The 14,577-nt window shown below is 39.0% G+C and overlaps 2 pseudogenes; one reads left to right on the top strand and one right to left on the bottom strand.

Annotated features, from left to right (window-relative positions):
* Positions 1–10,375: 10,375 nt before the first annotated feature.
* LOC129063050 (TIP41-like protein) lies at positions 10,376–11,212 on the bottom strand (annotated as a pseudogene).
* An 885-nt stretch (positions 11,213–12,097) lies between these two features.
* On the top strand, positions 12,098–13,330 carry LOC129063074 (NADH dehydrogenase [ubiquinone] 1 alpha subcomplex subunit 12-like; annotated as a pseudogene).
* Positions 13,331–14,577: the final 1,247 nt, after the last annotated feature.

The following is a 14,577-nucleotide window of genomic DNA, read 5'->3' as shown; positions in this document are numbered from 1 at the left end:
ATATTTACAAGCCATGGACATGAACAAGGGGTGGGGGGAATGTTAGGGGGGTGGAGCAGTGTAGCATGGAGGGGAATAAAGGGGAGAAAAAAATGGGACAACTTTAATAGCATAATCAATAAAATATATATTTAAAAAATAAATGTTTTTAATTCTATTTATGCTTATGCATTAAAAGCATAGTTCTAAAAAGCAATAGAGATATCTGTATGAAAAATAATACCCTGGAATATGATAATCAGTTTAGTTTCTAAATAGAAATAGATAAATAAATATATAATTGAATTAAAAAATTTAAACAAAAGAGTTTTTTTCCTGAAAGTTTGGGCCAAAAATGTGGGGTGCATTATACATGGCAAAATATGGTAACTGCTTTTATCTTGCTGCTTTTAAGGTTCTCCCTTTGTACTTAACCTTTGACATTTTAATTATGATGTGTGTTGGTATGAGCTTCTTTGGGTTCATCTTGTTTGGAATTATCTGAGCTTTTTGGACTTCTATGTCTATTTCCTTCACCAGGTTAGGAAAGTTTTTCATCATTATTTTTTCATATATGCTTTTAATTCCTTGCTCTCTCCTCCTGCACGGCCCCCATGATAGGCATGCTGCTTCACCTGTAGTTGTCCCAGTAGCTCCTTGAACTATCCTCATTTTTTTTTTTTGGATTCTTTTTCTTTTCTTATTGGGTTTTTTCTGCTTCCTAATATTCCAAATTGTTGATTTGATCCTCAACTACATCTATTTTACTTGATTCTCTGTAGTGTATTCTTCATTTCAGTTATTGTAGTCTTCATTTCTGACTGGTTCTTTGCTGTTTTCTATCTCCATTTTTATGTTTCCTATCTCTTTGTTGAAGTTTTCACTAAGTTCTTCTATTCTTCCGCTAAGTGCATTGAGCGTCCTTATAAGCAGTGTTTTGAATTCTGCATCTGGTAAATTGCTTGTCTCCATTTTATTTAGTCCTTTTTCTGGATTTTTGTTCTATTCTTACATTTGGGCCATGTTTCTTTGTCTCCTCATTTTGACTGCCTCCCTGCATTTGTGTCTATGTATTAGGTTGGGCTACTATGTCTCCTGGTCTTGGCAGAGTGGTCTTATGTAGTAGGTATCCTGTAGAGCTTAGTGGTGCAGCCTCCCCAGTCACCTGGGCTGTGATCTCCAGGTGCATCACCAGGGTGGGCTCTGTATACCTTCCTGTTGCATACTTGATTCCTGCTGTTATGTCACTGGAAGAGATTTACTGCTGGACCAGTTGTGAGGACTGGCTGTGGCTACAGTGGAGGAGCTACTGTGCAGGTCAACCGCTTGCTTCAGCTGGGCTCTGGTGCCTGTTGGGTCCACCCCTCGAATGTGTTGCTTGTAGGGATGATTGGGTGGTGCTTTGACATGGGCTAAACCTGTCCACTGGATGCACTCGTTGTGAGGCCTCTCAGGAGGGACAGACCAATGTCATTAGCTGCCACTGCCCTGCTTGGGGCCACCCAACACATGTTACAGAGCTATCTACAGATGGCTTCCACTTGAATTGGGCTTGGAGGTGCCCAGGAGAGGCCAGGCTGTGAACTGAGGCTGACTGCTGCTTGTGCTGGGACTAGAGCCATTTAGCAAGATGTATGGGACACACGGGGGCCAGATGTTACCTGTTGGGGGTTTGTGAACCTTTGAGAGGTTTTAGAAAAGTCTGAAGCACAAGTCAAGACAGGCCACTTGTGTGGGAAAGCTACTAGAAACAGTTTGGGGGCCCTGAAAGTTGGGTTGGATGGGGTCTCAGGGAATCATCAGGGTGGGGTGAACAGTGTTAACCAAGTTGATGGAGACTCACCAGTTCTTCAGTGTTAAGTCGGGGAAAGATGTAGAGTTTAAGGAACTCTGAGGTCATAAAATTTTGTAACTCTCAAGTTCTACAAAACTAGAACTATATTGCTGTGAAGCTAAATCTAGTTATCACTCAAGAGTGGAAGGTGGTGTAGATCAATATAGCTATGAAAATGAAAAACAGAATTTTTAATGTAGAATATTTAGTATTTAATATAAAGCAAACAGTTTAAGATGCCAGTTGGCACAAGAAGGCAGGTGAAATATAGCCAAAAGAGTTAATCAAGTTCAAATTATGGAATTTTTGGGGAACAAACTGAACTTCCTGTTAAGATTCTTGCTGCAGAATACATACGTTTGACAAATATGCAAACTCTTCTACAAGGTTCTGAATGGGATGTGTGTCTAGTTAAAAATAACTTCTACTGGAAACAAAGCAAGATAATTAAAAATGTGAAAAAATATTAAGAGACTATTGTATTATTTGTATTTATCATATAAAAGTCCTAATCAAAGAGTAAGAAGTTCAATCTTCTACGCCTGGGTCCCTCCCATAATACCCTCACCAGCGGTCCTTCAGCTTCTGTTTGCAGAGTTCTAATCATGGAGGACTTGTTTCCTTAATAGAAAAAGGATTTCTGATGTCATTGTGTGTGAGTGTATGTGCATGTATTTTAAAAGCAAAATCTGCCTCTCTTTAATTATAACTGATATTAGATCCTTAAACCTGAAAAAAAATGGTCTAATTCCTCTTCTACATGACAATTCTTAAAATACTTGAAAGTAGTTTTCGTATTTTCCCTGGATTGCTTGTGCTCTAGGCTAAATGTGGACTACTTCTTCAATCACCTCTCCTATGATTCTGTATTTTTGATTGGTATGGTCCACGTTTAGTTTCTAAGTGAGGGGGGAGTGTCTTAGTCATTTTCTCTGGTGGAGGCATTATATCCTTCAGAAATGTGATGCCCAGACTTGAACACAGTATTTTAGGTATTGCCAGATCAATGCAGAATGGATAGGATTGTCAATTCCCTCATTAAAGAATCCATCCTTCCATTAATGTAGTCTAAAATTGCATTCTAAAATTGGTACTGAGTTTTTGAACCCAAATTATGTGCTTTTCAGTAATTGTTATTAAACTGCATCATATTTTACTCAGGCCATAATTAAAGCCTGTGGAGAATTTTTTGGAATAAAAATCTCCTGCCTAATGTATTTACCATCTGCTTAGATTTTGATCGCATGCCTTCAATGATAAGCAAACTGACAAGACAGAACTAAGGACGGTGCCCTGTGGCATACTGGCAAATAGTGCAGGTTGACTTCAACCTGATATTCAGTCAGTTCTCATTGGGTGCCATCATCAATCAGTTAAAATGCTATATGGTTGTATTAAGCTGTAAGAGACTATCAGAAGACCTATTGAAACACATTTCCAATGAATTTACCATTTTTCTTTCTTACTATATTAGTAACTGACATCCTGCCCCATGCCAGGCACAATCAGCTAGACCTAGGTGCTCCAACTGGCTTGGCACTCATAGTTAGGTCTTGTTATTCACCTATTAAACACAAACAATTTCACTGAGTATCAGCATCAGAAAAGGCCACTCTTTGACTGAGATGGATCAAGGCAATGACTCTGTAATCATATCTGAACACAGACAAACCATGAATATTGTCCAAGCCAAAAATTCCCAAAATTCCCCTCTTCCAGCTAACGTAAGTGACTATTACTTCTTTGGCAATTACAGCTTTATTCTCACTCTAGTCTGTCCTTCTTAAAGACTAGATTTACTGAGATGGCTAATTATAGAATTATCCCTGCTTTCTGAGAGCATCCAATCTAGAATGAACTCCTGTTTTCCTAGAACCTCCCCAAATCACCCAACCAAGGCCCAGACCCTATAATAGGTTCTTTCCAACACATCCCTTATTGGAATAAGTAATAAACCAACCTCAATTATCATTGTGTTCCTGGTGGCCTTTGGTTGGACAGTGTTGACACACTGGCAGAGAAGAAGGAAATGGTATTTGCACACACACCAGATTTATTATTTTCACTTTTGCCCTGGGGGGGATCAGACACAAGTCCCCAGTCACAGAATGCTATGACTACTTTCCCTGTGAAGGATCCAGAGTGGCCCACTGGCTTTCCTCTCAGGAGGAGATGGCCTTTCCTCCCCTCCACATGGGCACAGTTCTGTTCATGCTGGTTCATTTCAAACACTAGTGATGAAAACTGGGGCAGAGTCTATACTATCCTGGCCCCATGTCCCTCAGCTCAAGTATTCTGCTTGTACTGCTGCCACTGAATCCAATGGCTCTTGAAGTGGTATAAGGAAACTACTTTGCTTGTGGTGACTGTGGTGTCTGGCTCTGAGAGAGCAATTCTCTTGAGTCATGGGCAAGCCTAGCTCGTGGGCTGAGGCCAGGGGTGGGATAGAGATAAAAGCTTTTCTCCCCTCTGCAGTACCCAGCTAGAACCAGACTCACTGAACCAGACCCAGCATTACAAATATTGTATTCATATGTAGCTTGATATATTCATTTAGTTTCAGGGAACTTCAGTGTTTTCTTGGCACTGGATTATATTTGCACTTGAAGCCTGTGATTTTTTTTCTACCAGTTTACACACTAACTATTGCCTCTTACACTGTGATGGCCTTTCTCTTTCCAATTAAGTCAACAAATATTCATTCAGCACCCACCATAAAGCTGTGGGGAATACAAACATGAATCAATGATAGCTCTGATTTTAAGAAGTATATAATCTACATAGGATTATCAGACATGTGCATAAGTACCTGGACATCACTCTTACAGCAAACAAATACTTAAGCACATACTAATATGAAGCACTGTAACATAAGTTGCATGTTGATAATTGTCATGAGTCTACAGGCTAAAAAATGGCATTGAAGGGATAATAATCTTATTATTAAGTACCTGCTATGTACAAGTACTTAACCAAGAACTCTTACCTAAATATCTCCCTTCATCTTTGGAAGGAGCCTTTGAGACTGATATTGTTATCACTCTGTTTTGCAGATGAGATAGCTGTGGTCATGGTATAACTCAGTAAGGTCCCAAAGCTAGTGAAGTACTGAAGCCAGGATTCAACCCTGGAGAGTCTGTCTTTGGATCTATGCCCTTAACAAGTAATTATAACTTGTGTCTTAAAAACTCTTTTGGTCTATAGTTGTTCGGGATGTTGTTGATCTCTGAGAAATTATGCTTTGGGGAAACTTAGAAAAATTACAATGCAACCAGACATTTTAGAAGGTGTTTGAATTTTTTTTTCCCCTGCAGTTGCGCTTCATATAGGAGCACATGTGAATACACAGGCACCAAAGCAGAGCCTGGAGTCTGCAGCTATGACTGTACTCCCGTTGTTCTATGTATTCTGTACAGTCTTGGGAGGTTATTTTTAATGCAACATGCCAGAGTGGCATGTTGAAAGATCCATAGTAACCAGCTAACAGTAACAGCAGAGCCTGCCAAGTAAAAGTTCCGTAAATCAGTCATAAACGCAGTTACAAAATCCGGCCAGCGTCGTGCGCTTGAGGGAGTGTCCTTGGAGGAAGCACAATTCACGCACAGTTTCATGGGATCTCCTCGAAATTCCGTGGGAGTAAAGAGTCCTTGTGGCAATGTTTTTTAAGGGGGAAAAAAAAGTAAGAAAGAGGCTTCCTATAACTTTATTCTAATAGGGAACTTTCTCTCATGTAATCAGGTAGTTCACAGAAGCTAAGAAAAAGACCCTCAGAGAAACGAATTTTTCAGATACCAAGTGCCCTCCTTTCTCATGTTTTTAATATTTTTGGAATCATTCCTTTTCCACTACCACAGCCCACGTTCAGGCCTTAATAACTAAAAAACTTCAATGTTTTTTAATCTCTTCTCCCTCAAACCTACCAAATTCACAATGGGAAAAATCACCCAGGCAGGATTTTGGACATCTTACTTACCCTTTGAGTGAGAATTTTTACAAGGAGCTCAACTGCTACCAAACCAAAAAAAAAAACAAAAAAAAAACAAAACTCGCCCTTTGCAAGACTAGATGTCTTCTGTGATAGACTCACAGCAAACTCTGAGGAAGTGAGGAGCTCTACTTGGGGTTTGAGAATCATGAGGCTTTGGCATAAGGACTTTCAGGCGATGGGTACATGTCAACAAATACTAACAAGTAATGTGTTACTTTTGAAAAGTAAGAGAAATCACTTTGATTTATTTGGCTCCCTGCTGTTACAGAAAATCTGGGCATGGGGAGCAGGCCATTTATTACTGACAGAGAACAACACACAAGAATAAAATACACCATGGGCAGGAAACTGGACCACTGATAGCTTCATGCTCAATAAAAGGTTTAATCTGGGATTGTAGGAGTGGACTTTGAGGCCCTTCCCCAATCACCCGCAACAATTCACCACATCGCACATACTTTACAAGTGTCTGGTTCTCTCCTTTGTTGTTGTTTTGTTTTTTTTTTTTTTTTTTTTTTACAAATCACTGTCCTGTTACAGAGGGAGATGAGGAGATGTTGGGAGGTTGGTAGGGGTAGGAGAAGATGGAAGAAACCTGAAGGGAAACCTTTTGGAGCACTGCCACCTGAAGAACAATTTATAATGTAATATAACCCTCCTGCCCATATAATCTATATTATTAGGAAAATATGATTTGGCTTCTAACTTTACAGAAACATTGGTACTGGGAAAACAAAGTGTGGCTCTGTAACCAGAAAGACTAGAGATAAGTTTAAGTGGAGAGCTCTTTACAAGATGCTTGCCCAGGACGCCTACCTTAGCTGGGAATTCCCCGGCTCAGGTTTTCCCCCAGAATGAGATTCCTGTTGAACAGAAGGGAGTTATGAATTGGATCTTTCTCTGTTTACTATGAATGTTTTAATTTCAAGGACTTTAATACTTCGGTCACTTTCTTTTTAAAAAATTGTGGTGTGATATACACAACAAAATTTGTCATTTAATTATGTTTCAAGGGTACAATTCAGTGGCACTCAGTGCATGCACAGTGTTGTGCAACCATCACCATTTTCCATTCCCAGAACTTTTTCATTATCCTGGACAAAAACCTGGAATCCATTAAACAATAACTCCTAATTTTCCCTTTCCCCAGCCCCTGATACTCTCTATTCTACTTTCTGTTTCTATTAATCTGCTTATTCTAGATACTTCACGTAAGTAGAGCCATAGAATATTTATCTTTTTGTGTCTGTCTTATTTCACTGAGCAAAATGTCCTGTAGCTTCATCCATGTTGTGACATGTATCAGAATTTCATTCCTTTTTAATACTGAATAATACTCCATTGAATGTATATACCACATTTTGATTACTCACTCACCTCCATGATGGAGATCTGTATTCTTTGTACCTTTTGTTGCATAATGCCACCGTGAACATCAGTGTACAAGTATCAATGTGGGTTTTTTTGCTTTGAATTCTTTTGGGTATGTACTACTTAGAAGTACATGGATCATGTGCTGGATCATGTGGTAATTCTATGTACAAGTTTTGGAGGAACTTTGGGCACTTTTAAAGAGGGCATAAATCACAGAAGGAAACTTTTTCAGAATCTGAGCTTTTCACACCCAAATGAGAAGTATCAATTTGATTTTTTTTTTTTTTAAAGTGACTGGAGACTCTGACATGAGCAGTTTGGATGGAGGTTTGGGGACAGAAGCCAGATGGAAGCAGATTGACAAGTGAATGGGAAGAAAGTATATCTAAAGAGCCATTTGTTCGACTCTTGAGAATTTAGACTGTGAAGGTGGGAGAAAGGTAAGGTAGTAGTTGGAGAGGCAGAGTTGAAGACAGGCTTTGCTAAAGTGGGAGAATCTTGAGCGTGTTTAAGTGCATAAATGGGAGATAGAAAAGTGAATGGGACAGATGATGAGCAGAGGTCTCCAGGAAGGAAGGAGAAGGCAGCAGTGGGAATGGCCTTGACCCTCACTGAGGATCTACCTGTGCATACTGAGAGAAAGGTGCAATGAAGTTTAGTCATTCAAAGATGGCTTCTGAGTTTGGCATTTTGAGGGAATCCAGAGTGAAACACTCCCTGGATTTTACTATGAATGTTATAGTAGTGGAAGGAAGCCTTGAACCCCAAACTAAAAATAGGGCAGAAAATGCAGAATGTTGCAAGGGAAAGATCTAGAGGTCTGATGACTTTCAGAGAGGGAGAAAGTGCTTCCAGTGTGGAGGAGGACCAGTGATAAGGGAACACTTCACCAAAGTGTAAACTATTTGAGATCTAGGTAGAGAGCTAGCAAAGTGGGGCAAAGGTCGTGTTTCCCAAATTGTGTTCACAGGATACTTAGGTATTTTATGAGAAATGGGTGTGGTGGTCAAATTAGTTTTGAAGGTTCTATATATAGGAAAACCATATTGCTCAACATGAGGCATTTTAAAAGCAAAAAAGACACTATTAATTATGCTAGGACAACAGGTGTAAATTGGGGCTGTCCTAGGGAACAGGGATGAGTGGCTACACTCATTCTATACTGTATTCCCCTTTTGGATACTTAAAAGAATGTTACTATTTTAAAAGGTTCTGGGTATTTTAGTAAACAACAACAACAACAAAAAGAAAACCTGTTCTATATTGATTAACGCAACATTTCTCAGATTTATTTGACTATGGGACTCCCCCACCGTGGTTTCCTGCTCCCCCAGAGGAACACATATTAGCACGTAATACATGTTCGAAAGGCAGAGAAGTGAAAGCTGTGGGAGTCAGTGGGGGTTTGGTCTGGTGTAGAGAGAGCAGTAGAAAGTGAGATTAGGAAGGGGGTTGAACCATATCCTAGGAGCTTTTAAGGGCCAGATTGAAAACTTTTACTTGATGAAAGCCATTCCTCACAGGAGCAAACAGAATGTGTGCCTATACTTTGAAAAGAATTATGACTCTCAAGGGGGTAATATGGTATATTTTACCTGTTTTCTAATTTCTGTTCCTTCCTTAATCTCTCAGATTAGGGGAGGTGAAAACTCCAATTTAGGGACTTTTTTCCATTCATGAGGTATTAATGGCTGAGTTATAAAACTCCTATCTGAAGTCATGTCTTCTTTTCTCATTTTGGTTCCATTTTGGTTTCATTTGTAAGGTCTAAAGCCGCCATTAGAGATAAAGGGCTACTAGGTTTTGAATAGAAAATTTATCTAGATTCAGTTTGCTATTGTTAGTTTTATTTTCTATGGTGTAGATTTGAATACATAGAGTTCACCTGGCTGGTGCCGTGTGATAATAAAACAAACATCAGTGATCATTATTACATGATCACAGTCACACTTTTTTAAAACTAAAGATCACGTATCTGGTAACCTGCTTATAGAACAACAGATAAGAAGCAGAAACAGTTCAAAACTAAACTCCTCAAGAGGCTAAAACGTATAGCACAAACTCGACACATACTCAGGAGTCACAGAATTCTCAGAATGGCTCCCCGTATTCATTTGCACATACTTCCAGTAAATTTAGTAACCCAGGTTTCTAGCACACAATAAATTTAACAGCAAATTAAAAGGGAAGGAAAAATTAACAGTATTCGGCACACTTAAGTGCAAAGGAAAAGTGTAATACTATAAAAATTCAATGAAAGGACTAATATAGTGTAAGGTTCTGAAGGCATTTTATTTGCAAAAATCAATCAAATCCCAACTGTATCCTCTGAGGATATCAATCGGTTATATGATAGAATCAGACTTATTTATAAGGATTATTTTGATTCATTAAAGGATGTTAAAGTGTTTTCCATTGCTCTGTTTTAAGATAGTAAAAGGTCTATGAGATGTTTTCGAAAGATATCAATCCAAAATGTTTGTGATTTTAATTTTTTATTTATTGATTGATGAGAGAGAGATACTGATTTGTTGTTCCACTTATTTATGCATTCATTGGTTGATTCTTGTGTGTGCCTTGACTGGGGATTGAACCACAACCCTGGCATATCAGGACAATGTTCTAACCCAGCTGTCCCCAACCTTTTTGGCACCAAGGACCAGTTTTGTGGAAGACAATTTTTCCATGGACCAGGGCTGGGGGATGGCTTTGGGATGGTTCGAGCACATCACATGTATTGTGCACTTTATTTCTATTATTATTACATTGTAATATATAAAGAAATAATTATACAACTCACCATAATGCAGAATGAGTGGGTGCCCTGAGCTTGTTTTCTTGCAACTAGATGGTCCCATCTGGGCATGGCGAGAGACAGTGACACTCGAAGTAAGTTGCTTGTGTTTGGTCTACTCCATAATCTTGTTTTGGTTGCTGGCACTGCAGAAAACCCTGCTTCACAAAGATAGGATGTTGGAAATGGAAGCAGGCTTTTCAGTGCTTTTGTGGTAATCTCAGGATATTCCGCCTTGAGTTTATTATTTTTTTTCCTGCAACAATCTTTTATTTTATTTTTTTCTTTTAAGGCTACTAAAAATCTGCATATAGGCAAGGCAATTAATTCTCTTAATAAAAATATCTCTGTCCACATAGCCAAGGTCTCCATCAGATTCCACGTTGAGTATGTGGTACATCACATTCTATTCCATAGGTGCATTTTCTTGTGAGTCTATGGGGTTATGATGAATTCTTTCTGTAAATATTAGCTTCTCACAAACTGCTTCCTTGTTTGGTAAATACTGTGCCACTTCCCTGGGCTCCATGAAGAAGGAAGGTGGAAGATGCGTTAGATTAGCAATTTTGCTCTCTCTCAATTCTTGTAACATATACTTTTTGGCCTTGTGGTAAAGTCTCGTGTCGTTCATTCTGATAAGTGCTCCATCAATTCTCAAAATAAAATAAAATAAAATAAAAACAAACCCTCAATAGCAGCAGGAAAAAGCTGGAAGGCATTTCTCTAATTTTCACACTTCGACTTGAAACTCCATGATCACGAAGTTCATCCGCCAACTGGAGAACGTCTTAAAAAAACTTAATCTGTTCTCTGGCTTTCAATTTCTCTGTATCTATATGATCTGTCATAGGTACAGCCTTTAACTTGAGTGATTCTCCAAGTAATGTTCCCTGGTAATCTGTTGCATAGGTCCAATCGTATGGTTTAATTATAACCTCCTTGGAGTGTTCATGCTTGGTCCTGCTCTCCTGCTACTCTTTGCTCAGGCTATTTTGAGCATTTCTTGGTAGTTGTTTACACACCTTAAAGCATCTGTAGCATTGAACTCAATCCCAAAGCCAGAACAGTGCTGGATTCTTAAAACGTCGTTTCCAAACATCATTTTGGGGAAGGATGGCATGTGCAATTCATCAGCTAACTTCTCCACGTCCGTCAGCTTCACGATGTGGGTCTTGGTAGTGGTCAGCTTCCAGGGCCTGAAGGAGAGGTCCAGGCGGCTGCCTTGGAAGCTGTGGATCATCATGGCCAAGGCGGGGCCTGCGTAGGTCACGTGGGACAGGCTGGAGCAGCTGCGGCTGGGACACCAGATCCCCGCCCCCTCTGCTCGCTGCGGCCCAGCTGCCCCACCTTGACTTTAATCCACTCACCTCCCACTGTGCTGCCTGGTTCCTAACAGGCCACAGAGAGGTACCAGTTTGTGATCTGGGGATTGGGGACGCCTGCTCTAACCAACTGAGGTGCCCGACCAAGGCCAAAATGCTTGTGATTTTAAAGGTTTGGTACTTTAAATGTATCTGTTATCTGAGGAGTCATTGCATAAGTCTGATAATCTGTTCAGGTGCCCTTTCTTTTAGAAAGAAGTTCATTGTTAATTTTTTTTTCCCCTACTGCATTTCAACATCAGCTATTAATCCTGTAGGTTAAAAAACTATCAACATGGCAACAAAGTGTTTTGAAAACAGCCTCTTGTGATTTGAAGATTAAACAAATCATTAAATTAAATTACTCCACAATCAAATGTTTATGACTTAAAAGCTGGCACTCTGTAAAGAAACACCGGCTAAATTATGTCATAAAATACAGCAGCTAAACTCTATCTTATCAACTTAAAAGCCACTTGCGGTTCTTATATGGAGATGTTGGCTGTTCAGGGTGGCAGGGGACAATCCTGTTTGTAAAGCAGCAGCTGTGGGCATTGTATCAGCTGCTCTCCAGGAAGCAGAGAGGCAATGGTGCAATTATGGAGAGTTCTTTTTTTCTCCTTAATATTTGATTTTAGATTGTTTTTGCCTATTTTAAAGACACTGGGTGATTTTTACCTCATCAAAAAGTGGATAAAAGCCACTAAAGTTTCCCTTAAGGTAAATATAAGTAGAGTTTAGAAGTTCTGAAAAATTAACACTATTTAATGCTGAGTTTGCCACTGTTGAAAATAATAAAACATGGTTTGTAACATATGGTCATCATCCTTATTTCTTGGCAAACAATAGCAATTTCATTTCCCATTCCAAACTGGGCTAGACAGCTGAAGAGTGAATCACACTAGAAAAGTACATTTCCTCTTGGATAATCAGAAGGTACTAAGATTTATCAGTCCCTTGTCTCATAATTTAATGAAGTTTGCTTTTCTTCATTCTTTATCAGAAATATAGATGGGTTTCTAAGACAGAGAGAGAAAGAGACAGAAAGAGAAAGAGAAACTTGTTTCTGATGTATTAGCAATCTCTGGAAATTAAAAAAAATGCAGCTATAAAAAGGTTACCTTAAAAGCATGTAGGATACCCCATTGACTGGTAATTTGAATAAGAAACAAGAAGCAAACAAACAAGATATATGGTTTAGGGGCATGATGGGTACAATTCCATGAAAGACATTGTGAGTGACGCAAACTTTGTCCAATCCGTAGAGTTTGATTTTTAGAAAGTAACAGAATTTTAGGATAAAAAAGTCTCAATGTGTGACCAGAATCATTGGTGTCACCTGGGAGCCTGAAGGAATTATGAATTCCTGGACCTCACCACCCCAGGTCATCTGAAGCAGAATTTATGGGTAGGGAGCATAAGAATCTGGTTTTATCAAGCTCTCCCAAGTGATGCTCATGCATACTGAAGTCTGAGATCCCTCTGTCATCACTCCTGAGTGTCACTGATTCTACATTAAGTGTATAGGACAGGAACGATGAACCTGGAGGACCGGGCCTGCAGCACGAGATGGAGCACCATGGAGGTCCAGGGCTGCTGCAGGTCAGTAGCCACAGAGGCCTCTGAGGACACTTGTGAATTCTCTTCAGGGCAAATGATGTGAGGGTTGGTACATTAGTGGAGGAAGACAACTGTGGAAACAAAGACTATGAAGACAACAGCAGTTTTTGGGCTGTCACCATTGGGTTATACATACAATACTATTGAAATGAATGACAAAAACACAGTCCCTGATGTGGATGGAAGCATGGTGCCCCCAAATGGCATGGTTGGCCTTGCTGTGTGACTGATGAACCTCCAACAACAAAACCACCTACTGTACATAAATTCATTTGGACAAGTCATAAATTCAACCTGAATGGCACCCCAGAACAGTAGGAACCTTATTCCCTAGAAAGGAGATTCAAGAATGGGTCCAATCATCAACACTTTACAAGTAAAGACAATGAAAAATAATTTAAACATAAAATATAGGGCTTTCATATAATTGTGCTTTTACTGCTTACTGTTAACTTGATTAAAATTATTTGATTAAACAGAAATAAAATAACAAATGTATAGAGGGTTCATTATCTTCTATGGCAACCCATTCCATAGTTGGACACTTTTGACTTTTCTGAGATAAATCCTCTGAGTATAGAGGTCTCTGCTGTGGTCCTAATTCTATTCATTAGAAGCCACAGAAACAAGCCTCAGGCCCCTTTCCTTTGTTGGGTTGTGAGATAGATTCTAGTATGAATGTTGGCTCTATCTTTAATGCATGTATGACTTTGGTTAGGTTATCTGACATTTCTGAGCCTCAGTTTCCTCATCTGTAAAGAAAGAATAGTATTAGTATCTCCCTTAAAAAGCTGTGGTAAAGATTAATGAGCACACAATAAATAGAGGTTAGTTATGATTATCATTTTAAGTGATAACCCTTTAAAATTTTAAGATGGTTATTATGGTACTTGCAAGCCTTCTTTCTAAGCTACATGTCTACAGTTCTCTCCCTATTATGAAGTGATTTTGGATTCTCTCACCACTCTGATAGTTTTTCTCTAAACATCCTTCAAAGGTCTCCATGTCAATGCCGCTACCAAAGTGTGGCTCCCCATATGAAAGGGGCTCTATATTCCACATCACATCTGATCTGTGCATTGTTGAACACTACTGTGCCCTCTTTAAAAAAATACTATTCTTTGTCAATGTAGCCAAACTTAGGTATTTTCACAGTCATTTCATCTTGTGGACTCATATTGACCTTGCTTTCAGCTGTAGCACTGAAATATTTTAAAATAAATATTATTTTTATTTACACAAATGAGACAGCTTCAATAAGCAAGATGAAAACAATAATGCCAAGAGTACAAGCCACTCAATAAAAAAAATAAACAAGTGGGACTATGCCAAACTAAAAAGCTTTTGCACAGTAAAGGAAACAATAAAAAAAATGAAAAGATCTACAGAATGGGAGAAAGTATTGGCAAATATTTTCTGATCTGTCTGATAAGAGGCTAATATCCAAACTATATAGAGAATCCTACAATTCAACAACAATAACCACAAAGTTAGTTCACTGAAAGATGGACAAGGGATATGAGAGAATATTTCTCCAAAGAAGATAAACAAATGGCCAACAGGTACATGAAAAGATGCCCATCATCCACTAATTATCTAGAAAAGGCAAATTAAAACCACAGTGAGA

The sequence above is a fragment of the Pteronotus mesoamericanus genome, unplaced genomic scaffold (genome assembly GCF_021234165.1).
Source record: "Pteronotus mesoamericanus isolate MK-2021 breed Mesoamerican mustached bat unplaced genomic scaffold, CSHL_Meso_final scaffold_85, whole genome shotgun sequence".
Taxonomy (NCBI): Eukaryota; Metazoa; Chordata; class Mammalia; order Chiroptera; family Mormoopidae; genus Pteronotus; species Pteronotus mesoamericanus.
This window is presented reverse-complemented; position numbering and strand designations above follow the sequence as displayed.